The sequence below is a fragment of the Musca autumnalis genome, unplaced genomic scaffold (genome assembly GCF_047663935.1).
Source record: "Musca autumnalis isolate F117 unplaced genomic scaffold, ASM4766393v1 scaffold_1, whole genome shotgun sequence".
NCBI classification, from domain to species: domain Eukaryota; kingdom Metazoa; phylum Arthropoda; class Insecta; order Diptera; family Muscidae; genus Musca; species Musca autumnalis.
The window spans coordinates 131165781-131191580 of NW_027411644.1; the positions used below are offsets into that span (position 1 = coordinate 131165781).

Below are 25800 nucleotides of genomic sequence, written 5' to 3' on the forward strand. Positions count from 1 at the left end.
TAGTGTTGGAATTAAGATTACTGTAGGAGTGTAGTATTGAGGAAATTTTGAAAAGTCGTACGTATGGGTACGAGAAGTACTAAATATGGGACAATATAGATTTGGGTGAACGTGTAGACCTGGAATCCTGAAAATTTTGTTTGGGAATGAAATGGTACTAAATTTGATACACTTTGGATTCTGGTGAATTAATAGAGCTGGAATCCTGAAATTTGGAATTACGATTACAGTCGAAGAGTAGGATTCAGGTTGTTTTGAAAAAGCAAACTTATGGTACTAAATTTAATACAATTTGTATGTAGGTGAACGGATAGCGGTGGAATCCTGCAATTTGAAAGTATGATTATTGTAGCCCTGTTGCATTGAGGAAGTTTTGAAAATTGGTACGACAATTCTAAATTGTTCTAAATTTTGTACAATATTAATTTGGTTTAACGGATAGAGTTTGAATCCTGAAATTTGGAAGTAAGATTACTACTAAAGTGAAGGATTGAGGTAGTTTTGGAAAATCTTACTTATGGATACGAAGAGTTTGACTTGATACTAAGTTTGGTACAATTTGGAATTGGACGAACGGATACAGCTGGAATCTTGAGATTTGGAAATACTGTAATTATTATGGAATTTACTGTAATTATTTTGTATTAATGTCTGTGTATGGATGAGATATATCGTCGAAATACGTACCATAAGTATACGAAAATTATTTAATGGTACTCAATTTGTTTTTGGGTGTAGGGACAGTGCTGGAATTTTTATTTTTTGGAGTTAGGGTGTGTATTGGTGTGCAACGTTGATCTCGCTGTTAATGTGTAAGGGTGAGATACGGCTGATCTTTTTGAAAATCGAACTTAAAGGGTACGTACAGTACTAAGATAAAAATAAATATTGATTAAAATTGGTATTAGTGCGACCAAATTTTCAGTGTTTGTCATTTCCATATTATATATTGTTTATTTGTTTTTTTATATGCTTTCCGCATACGAAGTAGCGGGCATTTTGCTAGTATATATATAAATGAGCTTGGTGATAAGTGATTGACTGACTGACTGACTGACTGACTCATCATCAACGCCCAGCCAAAACGGCTAAAGCTAGGAGCTTGAAATTTTACCAGTGGGTCACTCTTGATGCAAATGTGCGAGATAAGGCCGGGTTTTAGAAAATTCGTCCTGGAACCACAAAAAATAACAACAACAAAAATCCTTATTTTTCATTATTATTACGTACTTATGCACTTAGTTGGCCCTCTGCAAGACATGTGTCAAATTAACAATGCTATAACTTCATGATACCGTAAACGATCACACATAATTTAAAATTTTGTAGTTTACTTCTAGGCGCACTTATTTTACCGTAAACCACTAAATAATAGAAAGACAAGACATTTGTTATCTTCCATTGCAACAGATGTCGTGAATAACTAAATGTTTGCAAATCAATGAAAGTGCAATAAAATTGTGCATACTACCACTATTTATTTGCAGTTAAGAATTTTATCGTATATGGAGATGTACAGTCATAACTATTCAATTTCAAAATCTGTAATTTAAAGAAATCGATAACTAATTAATGAAATCAATAATAGGCCCCAGGAATATAGGAATTTGGTATGGAAATCAAGGTTGGGAAGTGGTGCTTCTAAAAGGAAATGGTTTGGAAAATTACCAATCATGTGTACGAAAAGTATTAAATGGTACTAAATTTAGTACAATTTAGATTTGGGTGAACGTAAAAAGCTGGAAACCTGAAATTTGGAATTAAGGTTACTGTTGTAGTGTAGGATTGAGATATGAGGATAGTTTTGGAAATTCGTGCTTATGTGTATGAAAAGTACTAAATGGTACTAAATTTGATACAATGGGGATTTGGGTGAACGGATAATATCTGGAATCTCGATATTTGGAATTGAGATTACAGGTGGGGTGTAGGATTGAGGTAGTTTTGAAAATTCGTACTTATGGGTACGAAAAGTACTAAATGGTACTAAATTTAGTACAATTTGGATTTGAATGAACGGATAGAGCTGGAAACCTGAAATTTGGAATTAATATTACTGTTGAAGTGTAGGATTGAGATATGAGGGTAGTTTTGGAAATTAGTACTTATGTGTACGAAAAGTAATAAATAGTACTAAATTTGGTACAATAGGGATTTGGGTGAACGGATAGAGCTGGAATCCTGATATTTGGAATTGAGATTACTGTTGGAGTGTAGGATTGAAGAACTTTTGGAAATTCGTACTTATGTGTATGAAAAGTACTAAATTTGATACAATATGGATTTGGGTGAACGGATAAAAGCTGGAATCTCGAAATTTGGAATTGAGATTACTGGTGGGGTGTAGGATTGAGGTAGTTTTGAAAATTCGTACTTATGGGTACGAAAAGTACTAAATGGTACTAAATTTAGTGCAATTTGGATTTGGGTGAACGTATGTATGTAGCTGGAAACCTGAAATTTGGAATTAAGATTACTGTGAAGTGTAGGACTGAGATATGAGGGTGGTTTTGGAAATTCGCACTTATGTGTTCGAAAAGTACAAAATTTGGTACAATAGGGATTCGAGTGAACGGACAGAGCTCGAATCCTGAAATTTGAAATTGAGATTATTGTTGGAGCATAGGATTGGGGAAATTTTGGAAATTCGTATTTATGTGTACGAATAGTACTAAAAGGTACTAAATTTAGTACAATTTAGATTTGGGTGAAAGGAAAGAGCTGGAAACCTGAAATTTGGAATTAATATTACTGTTGAAGTGTAGGATTGAGATATGAGGGTGGTTTTAAAAATTAGTACTTATGTGTACTGAAAGTACTAAATGGAACTAAATTTTGTATAATGGGTATTTGGGTGAACGGATAGCTCTGGAATCTCGAAATTTAGAACTGAGATTACTGGTGGAGTTTAGTATTGTGGAAGTTTTGGAAATTCGTACATAGGGTACGAAAAATACTAAATAGCACTAAATTTGGTAAAGATTCGATTTGGGTGAACGGATAGAGTTTGATTCCTCAAATTTGGACTGAGGATCACTGATGAAGAGTAAGAAATATGCACCAAAGGGTTTTTGGAAACTTGAGTGTACGAAAAGTACTAAATGGTACTAAATTTAGTACAATTTGGATTTGGGTGAACGGATAGAGCTGGATTCCTGAAATTTGGAATTGATATTACTGTTGGAGTGTAGGACTGGGGAAGTTTTGGAAATTCTTACTTATGTTAATGAGAAGTACTAAATTTGGGACAATGGGGATTTGGGTGAACGGATATAGTTGGAATCTCGAAATTTGGAATTGAGATTACTGGTGGGTGTAGAATTGAGGAAGTTTTGAAAATTCGTACTTATGGGTACGAAAAGTGCTAAAGTGTACTAAATATGGAATCCATTGTATTAGGCAAACGCGAAGAGCTAGAATTCTGAAATTTTGAACGAGTGGTCATTGGTGGAGAGTTAGGCAGATGTACCAAAGGGTATTTAGAAACTCGACCTATAAGTGTACGAAAAGTACTAAAAGTTTCTAAATTTGGTACCAATTGCATATTTTTAATGGATAAAGCTAGAAGCTTCAAATTTGGTATGGGAATCAAGGTTGGGAAATGGCGTTGAAATAAGGATATGGTTTTGGAAGTTCGTTTTTATGATTACGAGCAGTAATAAATTTGGATTTTGGTGAACGGATAGAGATGGAATCCTAAAGTTTTGAATTAAGATTACTGTAGGGGTGTAGGATTGAGATAGTTTTGGAAATTCGTACCTTTGGGTACGAAAAGTACTAAATGGTACTAAATTTGGTACAATTTGGATTTGGATGAACGGAACTAAGATTACTGCCGGACAGTAGAATTGAGGTAGTTTGGAAATTCGTACTTATGGGTACGAAAACCACTAAATTTGGTACAATTTGAATTTTAGTAAACGGATAGTGTTGGAATTAAGATTACTGTAGGAGTGTAGTATTGAGGAAATTTTGAAAAGTCGTACGTATGGGTACGAGAAGTACTAAATATGGGACAATATAGATTTGGGTGAACGTGTAGACCTGGAATCCTGAAAATTTTGTTTGGGAATGAAATGGTACTAAATTTGATACACTTTGGATTCTGGTGAATTAATAGAGCTGGAATCCTGAAATTTGGAATTACGATTACAGTCGAAGAGTAGGATTCAGGTTGTTTTGAAAAAGCAAACTTATGGTACTAAATTTAATACAATTTGTATGTAGGTGAACGGATAGCGGTGGAATCCTGCAATTTGAAAGTATGATTATTGTAGCCCTGTTGCGTTGAGGAAGTTTAGAAAATTGGTACGACAATTCTAAATTGTTCTAAATTTTGTACAATATTAATTTGGTTTAACGGATAGAGTTTGAATCCTGAAATTTGGAAGTAAGATTACTACTAAAGTGAAGGATTGAGGTAGTTTTGGAAAATCTTACTTATGGATACGAAGAGTTTGACTTGATACTAAGTTTGGTACAATTTGGAATTGGACGAACGGATACAGCTGGAATCTTGAGATTTGGAAATACTGTAATTATTATGGAATTTACTGTAATTATTTTGTATTAATGTCTGTGTATGGATGAGATACATCGTCGAAATACGTACCATAAGTATACGAAAATTATTTAATGGTACTCAATTTGTTTTTGGGTGTAGGGACAGTGCTGGAATTTTTATTTTTTGGAGTTAGGGTGTGTATTGGTGTGCAACGTTGATCTCGCTGTTAATGTGTAAGGGTGAGATACGGCTGATCTTTTTGAAAATCGAACTTAAAGGGTACGTACAGTACTAAGATAAAAATAAATATTGATTAAAATTGGTATTAGTGCGACCAAATTTTCAGTGTTTGTCATTTCCATATTATATATTGTTTATTTGTTATACCCTACACCACTATGTGGGGAGGGTATTATAAGTTGGTTTTGGCCAAAAAGTTTGTAACGCATCGAAATAATGGTCGTAGACCCATACTTATATATATAAAAACAAGTGAGCCAAGGCTATAGTCGGGTCGGGGCCGACTATGTGATACCCTACACCACTACCCCTGTTCATAAGCTTTTGACTAATAAAATTCAAAATATTAAAATTGGGATAGCTTAGCGCATTTGCTCTGAATGTCTACATTAACACAGGTCAATTTTTTTGAAACGCATTTAAGTGCATCGACAGTACAACCCAAATAAAAAATGGAAAAGTGGGATGTATGCCAACCATCAATAGGCTTCTTTCTGTGTTAGACCCCCATCAACCCCCAAAATTTCGTGAGGATCCGATCAAAATTTCGTAGTGTGATTGCACAAAAATTGAAAAAGGGATGCATTACCGACTATTGCGATATCTCTGTTGTTTGACCACCTATGACAACCTACTTCACATCGTTGTAAAGATGATATTTTCTACTTTCCTTGCCAGGTTTTGCTTTCGATATACCTCCTACAGAAGGGAGATATTAACTTTAAAATAAAACGTTGGCCTTTTTTCCAAATATTTTTTTGTCACATTCCGACCCCTGAATAATATCCGACCATTATCAAAAATCAAAAGGTTTTTTCCTTTGTGGGACCCCCAATAACACCCAAAATTTCGTGACGATCCAATTAAAATTGCGACCTGTAGCGTGATTTCCAAAAAAGTGGAAAAATGGGATGTATTACCGACTATTGCGATATCTCCGTTATTTGGATACCTACGCCAACCTGCTTTACATCATTGTAATGATGGGATTTTTTACTTTCATTGTCAGACTTTGCTTTTGGAAGGTCCGGAAGCAAAGCTGTGATATTCGTAATTATTTTTAAATCGCAAAAATGAAAAGTTGTGTTCTATTAGCGGCTTTTGCGATATCTTCGTTGTTTGACCACCTACGACAACCTACGTAACATCGTTGCAAAGGTGATATTTTCTACTTTCAATAGCAGGTTTTGCTTTTGATATTCGCTTTGAAATAAAACGTTGACTTTTTCTCCAAATAAGTTTTTTGCCCAATCCGACCTCTGAATATTATCCGACCATCACCAAAATCAATAGGCTTCTTTCTCTGTAGGATCCCCCCAAAATTTCGTGATGATCAGATTCAAATTGCGACCTGTAGCGTGATTACAAAAAAATGAAAAATGGGATGTATTCCGACTATTGTGATATCTCCGTTATGTGGCCACCTACGCCAACCTACTTTTCATCACTGTAAATATGGGATTTTCTACTTTCATAGTCAGACTTTGTTTTTCGAAGATCCCCAACCGAAGCTGTGATATTCGTCATTATTATTAAAATCGCAAAAATGAAAAGTTGGGTTCTATTAGCGGCTATTGTGATATATTCGTTGTTTGATCACCTACGAGAACCTACTTTACTTCATTAGAAAGGCGATATTTTCTACTTTCATGGCCAGGTTCTGCTTTTGGTATACCCCATATTGAAGCTGAGATATTCGCTTTGGAAAAAAAACATTGTCTTTTTCTCCAAATAAGTTTTTTGCCCATTACGACCCCTAAATATTATCCGACCATCACCAAAATCAATAGGCTTCTTCATCTTTGTGACCCCCATTAACCCTCAAAATTTCGTGACGATCCGATCAAAATTGAGACCTGTAGCGTGATTTCCAAAAAAAGTGGAAAAATGGGATGTATTACCTACTATTGCGATATCTCCGTTATTTGGTCACCTACGCCGACCTAGTTTACATCATTGTAAAGATGGAATCTTCTACTTTCACAGTTAGGCTTTGCTTTTGGAAAGTCCCCAACCAAAGCTGTGATATTCGTCATTATAATTAAAATTTTCAAAAATGAAAATTTGGGTTTTATTTGCGACTATTGTGATATCTTCGTTGTTTGATCACCTACGAGAACCTACTTTACATCATTAGAAAGTCGATATTTTCTACTTTTATTGTCAGGTTTTGCTTTTGGTATACCCCGTATAGAAGCTGAGATATTCGCTTTGGAAAAAAACGTTGTCTTTTTATCCACATAAGTTTTTTGCCCATTCCGACCCCTAAATATTATCCGATCATCACCAAAGTCAATAGGCTTCTTCCCTTCCGGGACCCCCATCAACATCCAAAATTTCGTGACGATCCGATCAAAATTGCGACCTGTAGCGTGATTACAAGGTTTAGATGGACAGACGGACAGACGGACAGACGGACGGACGGACGGACTGACGGACGGACACACATAGCCAGATCGACTCAGCTCGTCGAGACATTTATTTTGGTATATATAAGTATGGGTCTACGACCATTATTTCGATGCGTTACAAACTTTTTGGCCAAAACCAACTTATAATACCCTCCCCACATAGTGGTGTAGGGTATAATGAATGTCTCGACGAGCTGAGTCGATCTGGCTATGTGTGTCCGTCCGTCAGTCCGTCCGTCCGTCCGTCTGTCCGTCTGTCCGTCTGTCCATCTAAACCTTGTAATCACGCTACAGGCCGCAATTTTGATCGGATCGTCACGAAATTTTGGATGTTGATGGGGGTCCCGGAGGGGAAGAAGCCTATTGATTTTGGTGATGGTCGGATAATATTTAGGGGTCGGAAAGGGCAAAAAACTTAGGTGGATAAAAAGACAACGTTTTTTTCCAAAGTCAATATCTCAGCTTCTATATGGGGTATACCAAAAGCAAAACCTGACAATGAAAGCAGAAAATATCACCTTTCTAATGATGTAAAGTAGGTGCTCGTAGGTGATCAAACAACGAAGATATCACAATAGTAGCAAATAAAACCCCAATTTTCATTTTTGCGATTTTAATTATATTGACAAATACCACAGATTTGGTTGAAAATTTTCCAAAAGCAAAGCCTGACTATGAAAGTAGAAGATCCCGTCTTTACAATGATGCAAACTAGGTCGGCGTAGGTAACCAAATAACGGAGATATCGCAATAGTCGGTAATACATCCCATTTTTCTATTTTTTTGGAAATCACGCTACAGGTCGCAATATTGATCGGATCGTCACGAAAATTTCAGGGTTAATGGGGGTCTCACAGATGAAGAAGCATATTGATTTTGGTGATAGTCGGATAATATTTAGGAGTCGGAATGGGCAAACACTTATTTGGAGAAAAGTCAACATTTTATTTCAAAGCCAATATCTCTGTTTCTTTAAGAGGTATATCAAAAGCAAAATCTGGCAAGGAAAGTAGAAAATATCACCTTTACAACGATGTAAAGTAGGTTGTCGTAGGTGGTCAAATAGCAAAGATATGGCAATAGTTGATAATGCATCCCATTTTCCGATTTTTTTGTAATCACGCTGCAGGTCGCAATTTTGATCGGATGGTCACGACATTTTGGGGGTTAATGGGGGTCCCAGAGACAAAGAGGCATATTATTTTTGGTGGTAGTCGGTTTATATTCCCTAAAAGAAATGCTTACCAGTGAAAAGCTTATGCACAGGGATAGTGGTGTAGGGTATCACATGGTCGGCCCCGTCCCGACTATAGCCTTTGCTCACTTGTTTTTTTATATGCTTTCCGCATACGAAGTAGCGGGCATTTTGCTAGTATATATATATATATATATATATATATATACTAGCTGACCCGGTCCGCGTTGCTGGCCCGTTTTTAGTTTTCCGTGTAAACATTCCCAGCAAAACTTGAAGGAAGGAGTTCTATGCTATGACGTGATTTCATGACATCTATTGCATTGGTTCAAAGGAAGACGTGAAAATCCGATCTTTTCATTACCATTTGAACCCATGCAAAGGAAGTCGTGAAGGATCCGATCTTTTCATCCACATTTGAAACAATTCCATCGATTCAATAAAGATGAATTTTGTGTTTTTATTTATACACATTTTTAAAATATATAAGATTTACAATAGGTTTGATGTTGTCGGAGACTCGAAATCGCAACCAACGTTGTTAAAACTCTCGTCTTAATCATGACATGCCAGATCACTTTCACTCATGATTGAATAGCATCTTTGGCATCGAACATTTTGCTGGGTTTATAACCCATCTACATATTTATATATCTTCACCTTTTCAGATTCAATTCGAATCATTTTAGTTGTAATTCGAGAATTCCATTTATAATTCGTAACATTTTGTTTGTAATTCGAGAATTGCATTTGTAATTCGAAATATTTCAATTGTAATTCGAATTATTCCATTTGTAATTCGAATTTATCTGTTTGTAATTTGAATTATTATATTTGTAATTCGAATTATTTCATTCGAATTTACTTGTAATTTGAACTATTTTATTTGTAATCCGAATTATTCCATTTGTTCCTTTCCTTTTTATAAATGGAATAATTTTATAAATGGAATAATTCAAATTACAAATGGAATAATTTGAATTACAAATAGAATAGTCGGTTTACAAATGGAATAATTTGAATTACAAATAGAATAATCGAATTACGAATGAAATGTTGCGATTTTCGAACCGAATTGACGTAACTGTGCATTTTTCTTGTAACTTCATAAAATAAAATTTTTAGCAGATTTAAAATAGAAAATTCTTTTTACTCTGGAGGGTATCCGCCATAAGATGAAGGGTATAGCTAACATTTTGTTTCCGTTTGTAACACTTCGAATTTTTTTTTGATCAGTATAAAAATGAGTTAATGTAGCGATGTTCTTCAGCTTAAATCAAAATGCAGCCCACAAACATTGAACTTTGTAATGAATTTCTCCTAGGATGTTTGGTATTGGAAATAGGCTATACCGGTCCACGTTTCGATATAATCCCCATGGAACTGTACCACCCGATTTTCGGTATTCGCCATTAAATAGGATTTAGTCTTCCTTTTTGATAAAACACCCGATGTTGGGTATTTTCAAGATTTGAGCCAAATTATTAAACTGAAATGGCTATAATTTGGTTTGTTGGTGTCCGTTGGGGGTCGTAAATACTCCTGCAGAGAATTGTCGAACGGTACCTTATGATTTTCTATAGTAAAGAGGTTTTACCTAATTTTCCCTCCGAAATGGTTGTTGTTGGTCTCCGTCGGGCGTCGTAAACATACCTGCAGATTCTTGTCGGTATAAGTTCACGTTCTGATATAGCTACCATAGAACAGTTTGGAGATTTCCCACCGTCATGGCTATAATTTGGTATTTAGTCTTCGTTGTGTATAGAAGACATTCCCACATAGACTATTCGGTACATGTTTAGGTTTTTATATAGACTACATAGAACGGTACCTCCCGATTTCAGTATATGCCAGGTTTTAGCCGCATTATTCAACCGATATGGCTATATTTGGTATTTAGTCGCCCTTGGAGGTTTCAGCCACATTATCCAACCGAAATGGCTAAAATCTGGTTTCAATAAAAAATGGTGGTAAAAACGTTCGGCTCGGTCGAACTTAACGCCGTTTTTACTTCTTGTTAACAAAGTGCAGATTCACATTTTTATTTTAAGCTCATAAACATGAAAACATCAGTGACTCATGAAAAATGAATTCAAAATGCTAGTTGAATTTATCTAGACTTTGCTATATAAAAAACGTGATCTTGATCGATTTATTCCAAGCACTGAAGTCAACTTTCATGGCGTGTTTGCACTAAGAATAAAGTTTTCAAAAATTGGACGTAATCACGGGATTCTGCTTCCAAAACACCCATTAATGGCAGAGGCCACCATTGCTGATGTATTGAATACTAATATGTCTAATAATCTCTGAGATTTCGCGATTTCGGTATTCTCCCACCTTAAGAACCTACACACAAAATTTCATCAAATTCGGTCCAGCCGATTCGGAAGTTTAAAGAACTTGACATACATTTAGATAGGTTATAGATACACCGCATTGTTGGCCCGTCGTTTCAGTGACCAATGCTAATTTTTTAGACGTTCTAGTTATTTAACCATCTTTAAAATAAGGTTTTGCCTGATTTCTCAATCGATTTTTTGGAACTTCGGTGAAGCGACATTTAACGTTATCGGGGTTGTACTGTATACCAAAATGTGGGGTTGATCGCTCATTCCCACTTATTGAAGCCAGTGTTTATTGCGTTTTTTTATCACGCTTACTAAAATTAGGTATATTATCTACAATTATACAATTTTGAAAAATTGGACTGACCGCGATATTCCACTTCCGAGATGACCATTTAGAATCAAGACAATTATTACCATAGTATTGCAAGCAATTTTTAAACAATACATTCAAAAATATCTATGATTTAACGTTTTCTTAAAAAAATTTGTGGGGAAGGTACCCTGGTCACTCAACTGACCAGTATAAAAAATAGCTAAAAACCTATTCTCAGACCTAAAAACTCCACATACAAAATTTTGTGGAATTCGGTCCAGCCGTTTCGGAGGAGTTTAATTTCGAACATCATGGCAGACTCGAAGAATTTTATATATATATAGATATATATACTAGCAAAATGCCCGCTACTTCGTATGCGGAAAGGATATAAAAAAACAAATAAACAATATATAATATGGAAATGACAAACACTGAAAATTTGGTCGCACTAATACCAATTTTAATCAATATTTATTTTTATCTTAGTACTGTACGTACCCCTTAAGTTCGTTTTTAAAAAAGATCAGCCGTATCTCACCCTTACACATTAACAGCGAGATCAACGTTGCACACCAATAAACACCCTAACTCCAAAAAATAAAAATTCCAGCACTGTCCCTACACCCAAAAACAAATTGAGTACCATTAAGTAATTTTCGTATACTTATGGTACGTATTTCGACGACATATCGCAGCCATACACGGACATTAATACAAAATAATTACAGTAAATTCCATAATAATTACAGTAATTCCAAATCTCAAGATTCCAGCTGTATCCGTTCGTCCAATTCCAAATTGTACCAAACTTAGTATCAAGTCGAACTCTTCGTACCCAGTAGAAAGATTTTCCAAAACTACCTCAATCCTTCACTTTTGTAGTAATCTTACTTCCAAATTTCAGGATTCAAACTCTATCCGTTAAACCAAATTAAAATTGTACTAAATTTAGAACAATTTAGAATTTTCGTACCAATTTTCAAAACTTCCTCAACGCAACAGGGCTACAATAATCATACTTTCAAATTGCAGGATTCCACCGCTATCCGTTCACCTACATACAAATTGTACTAAATTTAGTACCATTTAGTGCTTTTCGTAACCATAAGTTTGCTTTTTCAAAACAACCTGAATCCTACTCTTCGACTGTAATCGTAATTCCAAATTTCAGGATTCCAGCTCTATTAATTCACCCGAATCCAAATTGTATCAAATTTAGTACCATTTCTTTCCCAAACAAAAATTTCAGGATTCCAGCTCTACCCGTTCACCCAAATCCACATTGTACCATATTTAGTACCATTTAGTACTTCTCGTACGCACACGTACGACTTTTCAAAATTTCCTCAATACTACACTCCTACAGTAATCTTAATTCCTAATTCCAACACTATCCGTTTACTAAAATTCAAATTGTACCGAATTTAGTGCTTTCTGTACCCATAAGTACGAATTTCCAAAACTACCTCAATTCTACTGTCCGACAGTAATCTTAGTTCCAAATTTCAGAATTCCAGCTTTATCCGTTCTTCCAAATCCAAATTGTACCAAATTTAGTACCATTTAGTACTTTTCGTACTCAAAGGTACGAATTTCTAAAACTATCTCAATCCTACACCCCTACAGTAATCTTAATTCAAAACTTTAGGATTCCAGCTCTATCCGTTCACCCAAATCCAAATTTAGTACTGCTCGTAATCATAAATACGAACTTCCAAAACCATTTCCTTATTTCAACGCCATTTCCCAACCTTGATACTTAAAATTCAGGATTCCAGTTCTATCCGTTCACCCAAATCCAAATTGTAATAAATTTAGTACCATTTAGTACTTTTCGTACACATAAATACGAATTTCCAAAATTTCCCCAATCCTATGATCCAACAGTAATCTCAATTTCAAATTTCAGGATTCCAGCTCTGTCCGTTCACTCGAATCCCTATTGTACCAAATTTAGTACTTTTCGAACACATAAGTACGAATTTCCAAAACCACCCTCATATCTTAGTCCTACACTTCACAGTAATCTTAATTCCAAATTTCAGGTTTCCAGCTACATACATACGTTCACCCAAATCCAAATTGTACTAAATTTAGTACCATTTAGTACTTTTCGTACCCACAAGTACGAATTTTCAAAACTACCTCAATTCTACACCCCACCAGTAATCTCAATTCCAAATTTCGAGATTCCAACTATATCCGTTCACCCAAATCCCCATTGTCCCAAATTTAGTACCATTTAGTACTTTTCATTCACATAAGTAAGAATTTCCAAAACTTCCCCAGTCCTACACTCCAACAGTAATATCAATTCCAAATTTCAGGAATCCAGCTCTATCCGTTCACTCAAATCCAAATTGTACTAAATTTAGTACCAATTATTACTTTTCGTACACTCAAGTTTCCAAAAACCCTTTGGTACATCTTTCTTACTCTTCATCAGTGATCCTCAGTCCAAATTTGAGGAATCAAGCCCTATTCGTTCACCCAAATCGAAACTGTACCAAATTTAGTGCTAATTAGTATTTTTCGTACCCTATGTACGAATTTCCAAAACTTCCACAATATTAAACTCCACCAGTAATCTCAGTTCCAAATTTAGAGATTCCAGCGCTATCCGTTCACCCAAATCCCCATTATACAAAATTTAGTTCCATTTAGTACTTTCCGTACACATAAGTACTAATTTCCAAAACCACCTTCATATCTCAATCCTACACTTCAACAGTAATATTAATTCCAAATTTCAGGTTTCCAGCTCTATCCGTTCATTCAAATCCAAATTGTACTAAATTTAGCACCATTTAGTACTTTTCGTACCCATAAGTACGAATTTTCAAAACTACCTCAATCCTACACCCCACCAGTAATCTCAATTCCAAATTTCGAGATTCCAGCTATTATCCGTTCACCCAAATCCCCATTGTATCAAATTTAGTACCATTTAGTACTTTTCATACACATAAGTACGAATTTCCAAAAGTTCTTCAATCCTACACTCCAACAGTAATCTCAATTCCAAATATCAGGATTCCAGCTCTATCCGTTCACCCAAATCCCTATTGTACCAAATTTAGTACTATTTAGTACTTTTCGTACACATAAGCACGAATTTCCAAAACTACCCTCATATCTCAATCCTACACTACAACAGTAACCTTAATTCCAAATTTCAGGTTTCCAGCTCTTTACGTTCACCCAAATCTAAATTGTACTAAATTTAGTACTTTTCGTACACATGATTGGTAATTTTCCAAACCATTTCCTTTTAGAAGCACCACTTCCCAACCTTGATTTCCATACCAAATTCCTATATTCCTGGGGCCTATTATTGATTTCATTAATTATTTAGCGATTTCATCAAATTACAGATTTTGAAATTGAAAATTGAATAGTTATGACTGTACATCTCCATATACGATAAAATTCTTAATTGCAAATAAATCGTGGTAATATGCACAATTCTATTGCACTTTCATTGATTTGCAAACATTTAGTTATTACCAAAAAGTCAGGTCCATACAGTTTTTAGTTGTTGTTATTTCTGGCCGATTTCTGAATTTATTCCCCTAATGTTGTCTTCAACAGCAACTCATTTGTTCATTTGCGTAATTGATGTTTATACACCATCATCACCAACTGCGACATCTGTTGCAATGGAAGATAACAAATGTCTTGTCTTTCTATTATTTAGTGGTTTACGATAAAATAAGTGCGCCTAGAAGTAAACTACAAAATTTGAAATTATGTGTGATCTTTTACGATATCGAGAAGTTATGGCATTGTTAATTTTACACATGTCTTGTAGAGGGCCAACTAATTGAATAAGTACGTAATAGTAATGAAAAATAAGGATTTTTGTTGTTGTTATTTTTTGTGGTTCCAGGACGAATTTTCTAAAACCCGGCCTTATCTCGCACATTTGCATCAACAGTGACCCACTGGTAAAATTTCAAGCTCCTATCTTTAGCCGTTTTGGCTGGGCGTTGATGATGAGTCAGTCAGTCAGTCAGTCAGTCAGTCAATCACTTATCACCAAGCTCATTTATATATATAGATATATACTAGCAAAATGCCCGCTACTTCGTATGCGGAAAGCATATAAAAAAACAAATAAACAATATATAATATGGAAATGACAAACACTGAAAATTTGGTCGCACTAATACCAATTTTAATCAATATTTATTTTTATCTTAGTACTGTACGTACCCTTTAAGTTCGATTTTCAAAAAGATCAGCCGTATCTCACCCTTACACATTAACAGCGAGATCAACGTTGCACACCAATACACACCCTAACTCCAAAAAATAAAAATTCCAGCACTGTCCCTACACCCAAAAACAAATTGAGTACCATTAAATAATTTTCGTATACTTATGGTACGTATTTCGACGATATATCTCATCCATACACAGACATTAATACAAAATAATTACAGTAAATTCCATAATAATTACAGTATTTCCAAATCTCAAGATTCCAGCTGTATCCGTTCGTCCAATTCCAAATTGTACCAAACTTAGTATCAAGTCAAACTCTTCGTATCCATAAGTAAGATTTTCCAAAACTACCTCAATCCTTCACTTTAGTAGTAATCTTACTTCCAAATTTCAGGATTCAAACTCTATCCGTTAAACCAAATTAATATTGTACAAAATTTAGAACAATTTAGAATTGTCGTACCAATTTTCAAAACTTCCTCAATGCAACAGGGCTACAATAATCATACTTTCAAATTGCAGGATTCCACCGCTATCCGTTCACCTACATACAAATTGTATTAAATTTAGTACCATAAGTTTGCTTTTTCAAAACAACCTGAATCCTACTCTTCGACTGTAATCGTAATTCCAAATTTCAGGATTCCAGCTCTATTAATTCACCAGAATCCAAAGTGTATCAAATTTAGTACCATTTCATTCCCAAACAAAATTTTCAGGATTCCAGGTCTACCCGTTCACCCAAATCTATATTGTCCCATATTTAGTACTTCTCGTACCCATACGTACGACTTTTCAAAATTTCCTCAATACTACACTCCTACAGTAATCTTAATTCCAACACTATCCGTTTACTAAAATTCAAATTGTACCAAATTTAGTGGTTTTCGTACCCATAAGTACGAATTTCCAAACTACCTCAATTCTACTGTCCGGCAGTAATCTTAGTTCCGTTCATCCAAATCCAAATTGTACCAAATTTAGTACCATTTAGTACTTTTCGTACTCAAAGGTACGAATTTCCAAAACTATCTCAATCCTACACCCCTACAGTAATCTTAATTCAAAACTTTAGGATTCCATCTCTATCCGTTCACCCAAATCCAAATTTATTACTGCTCGTAATCATAAAAACGAACTTCCAAAACCATATCCTTATTTCAACGCCATTTCCCAACCTTGATTCCCATACCAAATTTGAAGCTTCTAGCTTTATCCATTAAAAATATGCAATTGGTACCAAATTTAGAAACTTTTAGTACTTTTCGTACACTTATAGGTCGAGTTTCTAAATACCCTTTGGTACATCTGCCTAACTCTCCACCAATGACCACTCGTTCAAAATTTCAGAATTCTAGCTCTTCGCGTTTGCCTAATACAATGGATTCCATATTTAGTACACTTTAGCACTTTTCGTACCCATAAGTACGAATTTTCAAAACTTCCTCAATTCTACACCCACCAGTAATCTCAATTCCAAATTTCGAGATTCCAACTATATCCGTTCACCCAAATCCCCATTGTCCCAAATTTAGTACTTCTCATTAACATAAGTAAGAATTTCCAAAACTTCCCCAGTCCTACACTCCAACAGTAATATCAATTCCAAATTTCAGGAATCCAGCTCTATCCGTTCACCCAAATCCAAATTGTACTAAATTTAGTACCATTTAGTACTTTTCGTACACTCAAGTTTCCAAAAACCCTTTGGTGCATATTTCTTACTCTTCATCAGTGATCCTCAGTCCAAATTTGAGGAATCAAACTCTATCCGTTCACCCAAATCGAAACTTTACCAAATTTAGTGCTATTTAGTATTTTTCGTACCCTATGTACGAATTTCCAAAACTTCCACAATACTAAACTCCACCAGTAATCTCAGTTCTAAATTTCGAGATTCCAGAGCTATCCGTTCACCCAAATACCCATTATACAAAATTTAGTTCCATTTAGTACTTTCAGTACACATAAGTACTAATTTCCAAAACCACCCTCATATCTCAATCCTACACTTCAACAGTAATATTAATTCCAAATTTCAGGTTTCCAGCTCTTTCCTTTCACCCAAATCTAAATTGTACTAAATTTAGTACCTTTTAGTACTATTCGTACACATAAATACGAATTTCCAAAATTTCCCCAATCCTATGCTCCAACAATAATCTCAATTTCAAATTTCAGGATTCGAGCTCTGTCCGTTCACTCGAATCCCTATTGTACCAAATTTAGTACTTTTCGAACACATAAGTGCGAATTTCCAAAACCACCCTCATATCTCAGTCCTACACTTCACAGTAATCTTAATTCCAAATTTCAGGTTTCCAGCTACATACATACGTTCACCCAAATCCAAATTGCACTAAATTTAGTACCATTTAGTACTTTTCGTACCCATAAGTACGAATTTTCAAAACTACCTCAATCCTACACCCCACCAGTAATCTCAATTCCAAATTTCGAGATTCCAGCTTTTATCCGTTCACCCAAATCCATATTGTATCAAATTTAGTACTTTTCATACACATAAGTACGAATTTCCAAAAGTTCTTCAATCCTACACTCCAACAGTAATCTCAATTCCAAATATCAGGATTCCAGCTCTATCCGTTCACCCAAATCCCTATTGTACCAAATTTAGTACTATTTATTACTTTTCGTACACATAAGTACTAATTTCCAAAACTACCCTCATATCTCAATCCTACACTTCAACAGTAATATTAATTCCAAATTTCAGGTTTCCAGCTCTATCCGTTCATTCAAATCCAAATTGTACTAAATTTAGTACCATTTAGTACTTTTCGTACCCATAAGTACGAATTTTCAAAACTACCTCAATCCTACACCCCACCTGTAATCTCAATTCCAAATATCGAGATTCCAGATATTATCCGTTCACCCAAATCCCCATTGTATCAAATTTAGTACCATTTAGTACTTTTCATACACATAAGCACGAATTTCCAAAACTATCCTCATATCTCAATCCTACACTACAACAGTAACCTTAATTCCAAATTTCAGGTTTCCAGCTTTTTACGTTCACCCAAATCTAAATTGTACTAAATTTAGTACCATTTAATACTTTTCGTACACATGATTGGTAATTTTCCAAACCATTTCCTTTTAGAAGCACCACTTCCCAACCTTGATTTCCATACCAAATTCCTATATTCCTGGGGCCTATTATTGATTTCATTAATTAGTTATCGATTTCTTTAAATTACAGATTTTGAAATTGAATAGTTATGACTGTACATCTCCATATACGATAAAATTCTTAACTGCAAATAAATAGTGGTAGTATGCACAATTTTATTGCACTTTCATTGATTTGCAAACATTTAGTTATTCACGACATCTGTTGCAATGGAAGATAACAAATGTCTTGTCTTTCTATTATTTAGTGGTTTACGATAAAATAAGTGCGCCTAGAAGTAAACTACAAAATTTTAAATTATGTGTGATCGTTTACGGTATCATGAAGTTATAGCATTGTTAATTTGACACATGTCTTGCAGAGGGCCAACTAAGTGCATAAGTACGTAATAATAATGAAAAATAAGGATTTTTGTTGTTGTTATTTTTTGTGGTTCCAGGACGAATTTTCTAAAACCCGGCCTTATCTCGCACATTTGCATCAAGAGTGACCCACTGGTAAAATTTCAAGCTCCTAGCTTTAGCCGTTTTGGCTGGGCGTTGATGATGAGTCAGTCAGTCAGTCAGTCAATCACTTATCACCAAGCTCATTTATATATATAGATATACTAGCAATTGCCCGCTACTTCGTTAGCGGAGAATTCACACGAATATAATAAATAAAGAAATTAAAATGCAGAGTATAGTTTCACCCGTTCCTATTTACAAATTCTTTAACCAGTAAAGTACGACAGTTTAAGGTATTACCACATATTCTTTCTAAAAATCATACCTGTGGTTTTCAAATAGAACTACATAAATCGATTAATCGATTTGTGTTCATTTTGCTTTATTGATGTAGCTAGAAGCTATCAACGGCAAAAATCTGTTTTCAAAAAATGTGGGCCGTAGTATTTTTAAAACTATATTCTCAACAACTATTGTTAAAACATTTGGTACCCTACGCTACATCGAATATGGCATAACTAAATCCCTTTAGTAATGAAAGTACTTAGCTCATCCGTCACTTCAATGTTCCTCGGAGGGGCAAAACAGTTGAATTGTACTACACTAAGCAGTATTTCATTAAAAACGGTTCGATTATCTGCTTGCTTACTGTATTATTGGCATTAAAAATAAGTGCAAACAATGACAATGTCTTAAACATATCATCATTGGGCATTAATTACAGCATGTAAACTCCTGGGATTTAAAAAAAAACAATTCGAAATGTCATATTTTATTGGTATTTGTGCCATATTAGTGGGCTGTCTTATTCCCGACTTCTGTCTTCAGATGAACCCATAAATTTTCAATGGGGTTAATATTTGGACTTTAGTGTCGATGTCTTCGTTGTAGTTGTATAACAACCAAGTCCTACGTAAATAAGATTTACGTCTGTCTAGACTGTCTTGTATTGGTAGAGTTTATATTATAATTTATAATTTTCAGTGTCCAAAAACCCAATTTTGACATTGTCGATTAAATAATTTTTCAATGTTTCCGTATTTTACCAAAGCCCTTGCTTTATATACAATCCCATGCCACAGAAAAACGGATTGTATAGACAAAGGACTGCTCTCACCAATTTTAATAACATTGAGTTTGTTGACAGAACAACTGAATTAAAAATGCAATTGTAATCAGATTTTGTTCAAACAAAAACTGTATGTGGTTAGTTTTTGACGAAATCTACATCCTCAGATAAATGTATAAATGAAAATATTGCATTTTTTTTAAATCGCCTTCGAAAAACGTTGAGTATTTTTGTTTAGGTCGGTTAACAGCATATAATATGATGCGGTGCTCTTGAACCTACATTAAACGAAAGGAGCTTATACCTGGGAATAAAAAATCGCCTGAGCGCTAATTAAATAAATTACGGTCAAAGTTCACATTTTTTGGGGGTTTTTAGGTTTTCACTCCCTATCAAAATGGAATAAAGAAATTGTTGTAGCATCGAAAATTCTCTACAAAATTGTCCTTTATGATATTTTTGTAGGTTTTACCATTTTTAACATATAGATGTTCAGATTAGGACAATTCACTGACTGTATCGTCTCCATATGAAACAATGTCATGACTGCAATTTCCCTACTTTAACTTATATATCGCAAAAATGGTACTACCTAGGAATAAATTACGAAATTTTCACAGCTATAAGATTTTTTTAGTCCCATTTTGACAATACATGCCGTTTTCAAGCAAACTCGCGAAAACCTAACAAAAAACCTAAAACTGTGACCTGAACTTCTCTCAAAAATGGTAAAACCTAGGAACAAATCGTATGAGTAATCCTTTGTCTATACGATTCATTTTTTAACATCGAGTTCGTTTACAGAACAACTCAATTAAAAACACAATTTTAAAAACATCTTGTTCTAACAAAAACTGTATGGTGTTAGTTTTTACGGAATCGACATCCTCACATGTAAAAGAAAATCTTGCAATTTTTCTCAAAAATCGACTTCGAAAATGTTGAGTATTTTGGTTTGAGTCTGTTGACAGCACTCAACATGAGTAATCCTTTGTCTATACACTTCATTTGTCTATGCCCTTACCATAACTTACAGTTCTCCGAACTTTACAGTATGTATTGCATTTTTATTTTCCAGGACTGTGAGAGGGTTGCGCCATTTTTTTTTGGGTTCCGTCGTAATAGTGCAACATAATTTTCATCTCATCAGAAAATATAACGTCATCAAAGTACTTTAACGGGCTTGAAATCTTCTCTTCAAATCTGATTCGTTGCTTTATATTTTGCGGGGAGAGAACTTTTTTCCTAACCCTTCGTGATGAATACTTGTTATGTAATACTTTTCTGCCTTTTTCATGTAACACACATACTCCAAAATCGTTTTCAATTACAGAATTAATCTTTTGTCTCTGGTTTGGGACCTATTATTGATTTCATTAATTATTTAGTCATTTCTTCAAATTACAGATTTTGAAAATTGAATAGTTATGACTGTACATCTCCATATACGATAAAATTCTTAATTGCAAATAAATCGTGGTAATATGCACCATTTTATTGCACTTCCGTTGATTTGCAAACATTTAGTTATTACCAAAAAGTCAAGTCCATACAGTTTTTAGCTGTTGTTATTTCTGGCCGATTTCTGAATTTATTCCCCTAATGTTGTCTTCAACAGCAACTCATTTGTTCAACAAACCAAACCCAACATTATTTATTGAAAGAATTTTTGTTTTAATTTTATATTGAAAATCAACATTTTTACAATTGCATCGTTTGTAATCATTTTTTCTAACTGGACTTTAACGAATGAAAATCTTTTGTGCGACACCTGTTATGTGAAAACAAAATCGGTTTGTCTTTGTCTTTCTATTATTTAGAGGTTTACGATGAAATAAGTGCGCCTAGAAGTAAACTACAAAATTTGAAATTATGTGTGATTTTTTACGGCATCAAGATTATAGCATTGTTAATTTGACACATGTCTTGCAGAGGGCCAACTAAGTGAATAAGTACGTAATAATAGTGAAAGATAAGGATTTTTGTTGTTGTTATTTTTGTGGTTCCAGGACGAATTTTCTAAAACTCGGCCTTATCTCGCACATTTGCATCAACAGTGACCCACTGGTAAAATTTCAAGCTCCTCAAGAAATCTACATCATCAGATAAATGTATAAATGAAAATATTGAATTTTTTTAAATCGCCTTCGAAAAACGTTGAGTATTTTTGTTTGGGTCGGTTAACAGCATATAACATGATGCGGTGCTCTTGAAACAACATTAAATGAAAGAAACTTACACCTGGGAATAAAAAAATCGCCTGAGCGCCTTTTAAATAAATCACGGTCAAAGTTCACATTTTTTGGGGGTTTTTAGGTTTTCATGCCCTATCTAAATGGAATAAAGAAATCGTTGTATCATCGAAAATTCTCTACAAAGTTGTCCTTTATGATTTTTTGTAGGTTTTACCATTTTTAAGATATAGATGTTCAGATTAGGACAATTCACTGGCTGTATCGTCTCCATATGAAACAATGTCATGACTGCAATTTCCCTACTTTAACTTATATATCGCAAAAATGGTACAACCCAGGAAAAAATTACGAAATTTTCACAGTTATAAGATTTTTTTAGTCCCATTTTGACAATACATGCCGTTTTCAAACAAACTCGAGAAAACCTAACAAAAAACCTAAAACTGTGACCTGAACTTCTATATCTCAAAAATGGTAAAACCTAGGAACAAATCGAATGAGTAATCCTTTGTCTATACGATTCATTTTTTAACATCGAGTTCGTTTACAGAACAACTCAATTAAAAACACAATTTTAAAAACATCTTGTTCTAACAAAAACTGTATGGTGTTAGTTTTTACGGAATCGACATCCTCACATGTAAAAGAAAATCTTGCAATTTTTCTCAAAATCGACTTGGAAAAATGTTGAGTATTTTGGTTTGAGTCTGTTGACAGCACTCAACATTAGTAATCCTTTGTCTATACACTTCATTTGTCTATGCCCTTCTCCGAACTTTACAGTATGTATTGCATTTTTATTTTCCAGGGCTGTGAGAGGGTTGCGCCATATTTTTTGGGTTCCGTCGTAATAGTGCAACATAATTTTCATCTCATCAGAAAATATAACGTCATCAAAGTACTTTAACGGGCTTGAACTCTTCTTAGTAGCAAATCTGATTCGTTGCTTTATATGTTGCGGGGAGATAACTTTTTTCCTAACCCTTCGTGATGAATACTTGTTATGTAATACTTTTCTGCCTTTTTCACGTAACACACATACTCCAAAATCGTTTTCAATTACAGAACCAATCTTTTGTCTCTGGTTTGGGGCCTATTATTGATTTCATTAATTATTTAGCGATTTCTTCAAATTACAGATTTTGAAATTGAAAATTGAATAGTTATGACTGTACATCTCCATATACGATAAAATTCTTAATTGCAAATAAATCGTGGTAATATGCACAATTTTATTGCACTTTCATTGATTTGCAAACATTTAGTTATTACCAAAAAGTCAGGTCCATACAGTTTTTAGTTGTTGTTATTTCTGGCCGATTTCTGAATTTATTCCCCTAATGTTGTCTTCAACAGCAACTCATTTGTTCAACAAACCAAACCCAACATTATTTATTGAACGAATTTTTGTTTTAATTTTAAATTGAAAATCAAAATTTGTTTGTAATCATTTATTCTAACTGGATTTTAACGAATGAAAATCTTTTGTGCGACACCTGTTATATGAAAATAAAATCAGGATCGGTTTGTATTTTTGCGTAATTGATCACCAACTGCGACATCTGTTGCAATGGAAGATAACAAATGTCTTGTCTTTCTATTATCTAGTGGTTTACGATAAAATAAGGGCGCCTAGAAGTAAACTACAAAATTTGAAATTATGTTGTTAATTTTACACATGTCTTACAGAGGGCCAACTAAGTGAATAAGTACGTAATAATAATGAAAAATAAGGATTTTTGTTGTTGTTATTTTTTGTGGTTCCAGGACGAATTTTCTAAAACCCGGCCTTATCTCGCACATTTGCATCAACAGTGACCCACTGGTAAAATTTCAAGCTCCTAGCTTTAGCCGTTTTGGCTGGGCGTTGATGATGAGTCAGTCAGTCAGTCAGTCACTTATCACCAAGCTCATTTATATATATAGATATATATATATATATATATATATATATATATATATATATATATATATATATATATATATATATATCTATATATATAAATGAGCTTGGTGATAAGTGACTGACTGACTGACTGACTCATCATCAACGCCCAGCCAAAACGGCTAAAGCTAGGAGCTTGAAATTTTACCAGTGGGTCACTGTTGATGCAAATGTGCGAGATAAGGCCGGGTTTTAGAAAATTCGTCCTGGAACCACAAAAAATAACAACAACAAAAATCCTTATTTTTCATTATTATTACGTACTTATTCACTTAGTTGGCCCTCTGTAAGACATGTGTAAAATTAACAACATAATTTAAAATTTTGTAGTTTACTTCTAGGCGCCCTTATTTTATCGTAAACCACTAGATAATAGAAAGACAAGACATTTGTTATCTTCCATTGCAACAGATGTCGCAGTTGGTGATCAATTACGCAAAAATACAAACCGATCCTGATTTTATTTTCATATAACAGGTGTCGCACAAAAGATTTTCATTCGTTAAAATCCAGTTAGAATAAATGATTACAAACAAATTTTGATTTTCAATTTAAAATTAAAACAAAAATTCGTTCAATAAATAATGTTGGGTTTGGTTTGTTGAACAAATGAGTTGCTGTTGAAGACAACATTAGGGGAATAAATTCAGAAATCGGCCAGAAATAACAACAACTAAAAACTGTATGGACCTGACTTTTTGGTAATAACTAAATGTTTGCAAATCAATGAAAGTGCAATAAAATTGTGCATATTACCACGATTTATTTGCAATTAAGAATTTTATCGTATATGGAGATGTACAGTCATAACTATTCAATTTTCAATTTCAAAATCTGTAATTTGAAGAAATCGCTAAATAATTAATGAAATCAATAATAGGCCCCAAACCAGAGACAAAAGATTGGTTCTGTAATTGAAAACGATTTTGGAGTATGTGTGTTACGTGAAAAAGGCAGAAAAGTATTACATAACAAGTATTCATCACGAAGGGTTAGGAAAAAGTTATCTCCCCGCAACATATAAAGCAACGAATCAGATTTGCTACTAAGAAGAGTTCAAGCCCGTTAAAGTACTTTGATGACGTTATATTTTCTGATGAGATGAAAATTATGTTGCACTATTACGACGGAACCCAAAAAATATGGCGCAACCCTCTCACAGCCCTGGAAAATAAAAATGCAATACATACTGTAAAGTTCGGAGAAGGGCATAGACAAATGAAGTGTATAGACAAAGGATTACTAATGTTGAGTGCTGTCAACAGACTCAAACCAAAATACTCAACATTTTTCCAAGTCGATTTTTGAGAAAAATTGCAAGATTTTCTTTTACATGTGAGGATGTCGATTCCGTAAAAACTAACACCATACAGTTTTTGTTAGAACAAGATGTTTTTAAAATTGTGTTTTTAATTGAGTTGTTCTGTAAACGAACTCGATGTTAAAAAATGAATCGTATAGACAAAGGATTACTCATTCGATTTGTTCCTAGGTTTTACCATTTTTGAGATATAGAAGTTCAGGTCACAGTTTTAGGTTTTTTGTTAGGTTTTCTCGAGTTTGTTTGAAAACGGCATGTATTGTCAAAATGGGACTAAAAAAATCTTATAACTGTGAAAATTTCGTAATTTTTTCCTGGGTTGTACCATTTTTGCGATATATAAGTTAAAGTAGGGAAATTGCAGTCATGACATTGTTTCATATGGAGACGATACAGCCAGTGAATTGTCCTAATCTGAAC

The 25800-nt window shown here is 34.1% G+C and overlaps 1 protein-coding gene across 3 annotated transcripts in view; it reads right to left on the reverse strand.

The window, feature by feature from the left end:
* The window catches only part of Snap25 (Synaptosomal-associated protein 25kDa), a 762009-nt gene that overhangs the window by 63751 nt on the left and 672458 nt on the right, over positions 1-25800 (reverse strand). The window lies entirely within an intron of this gene.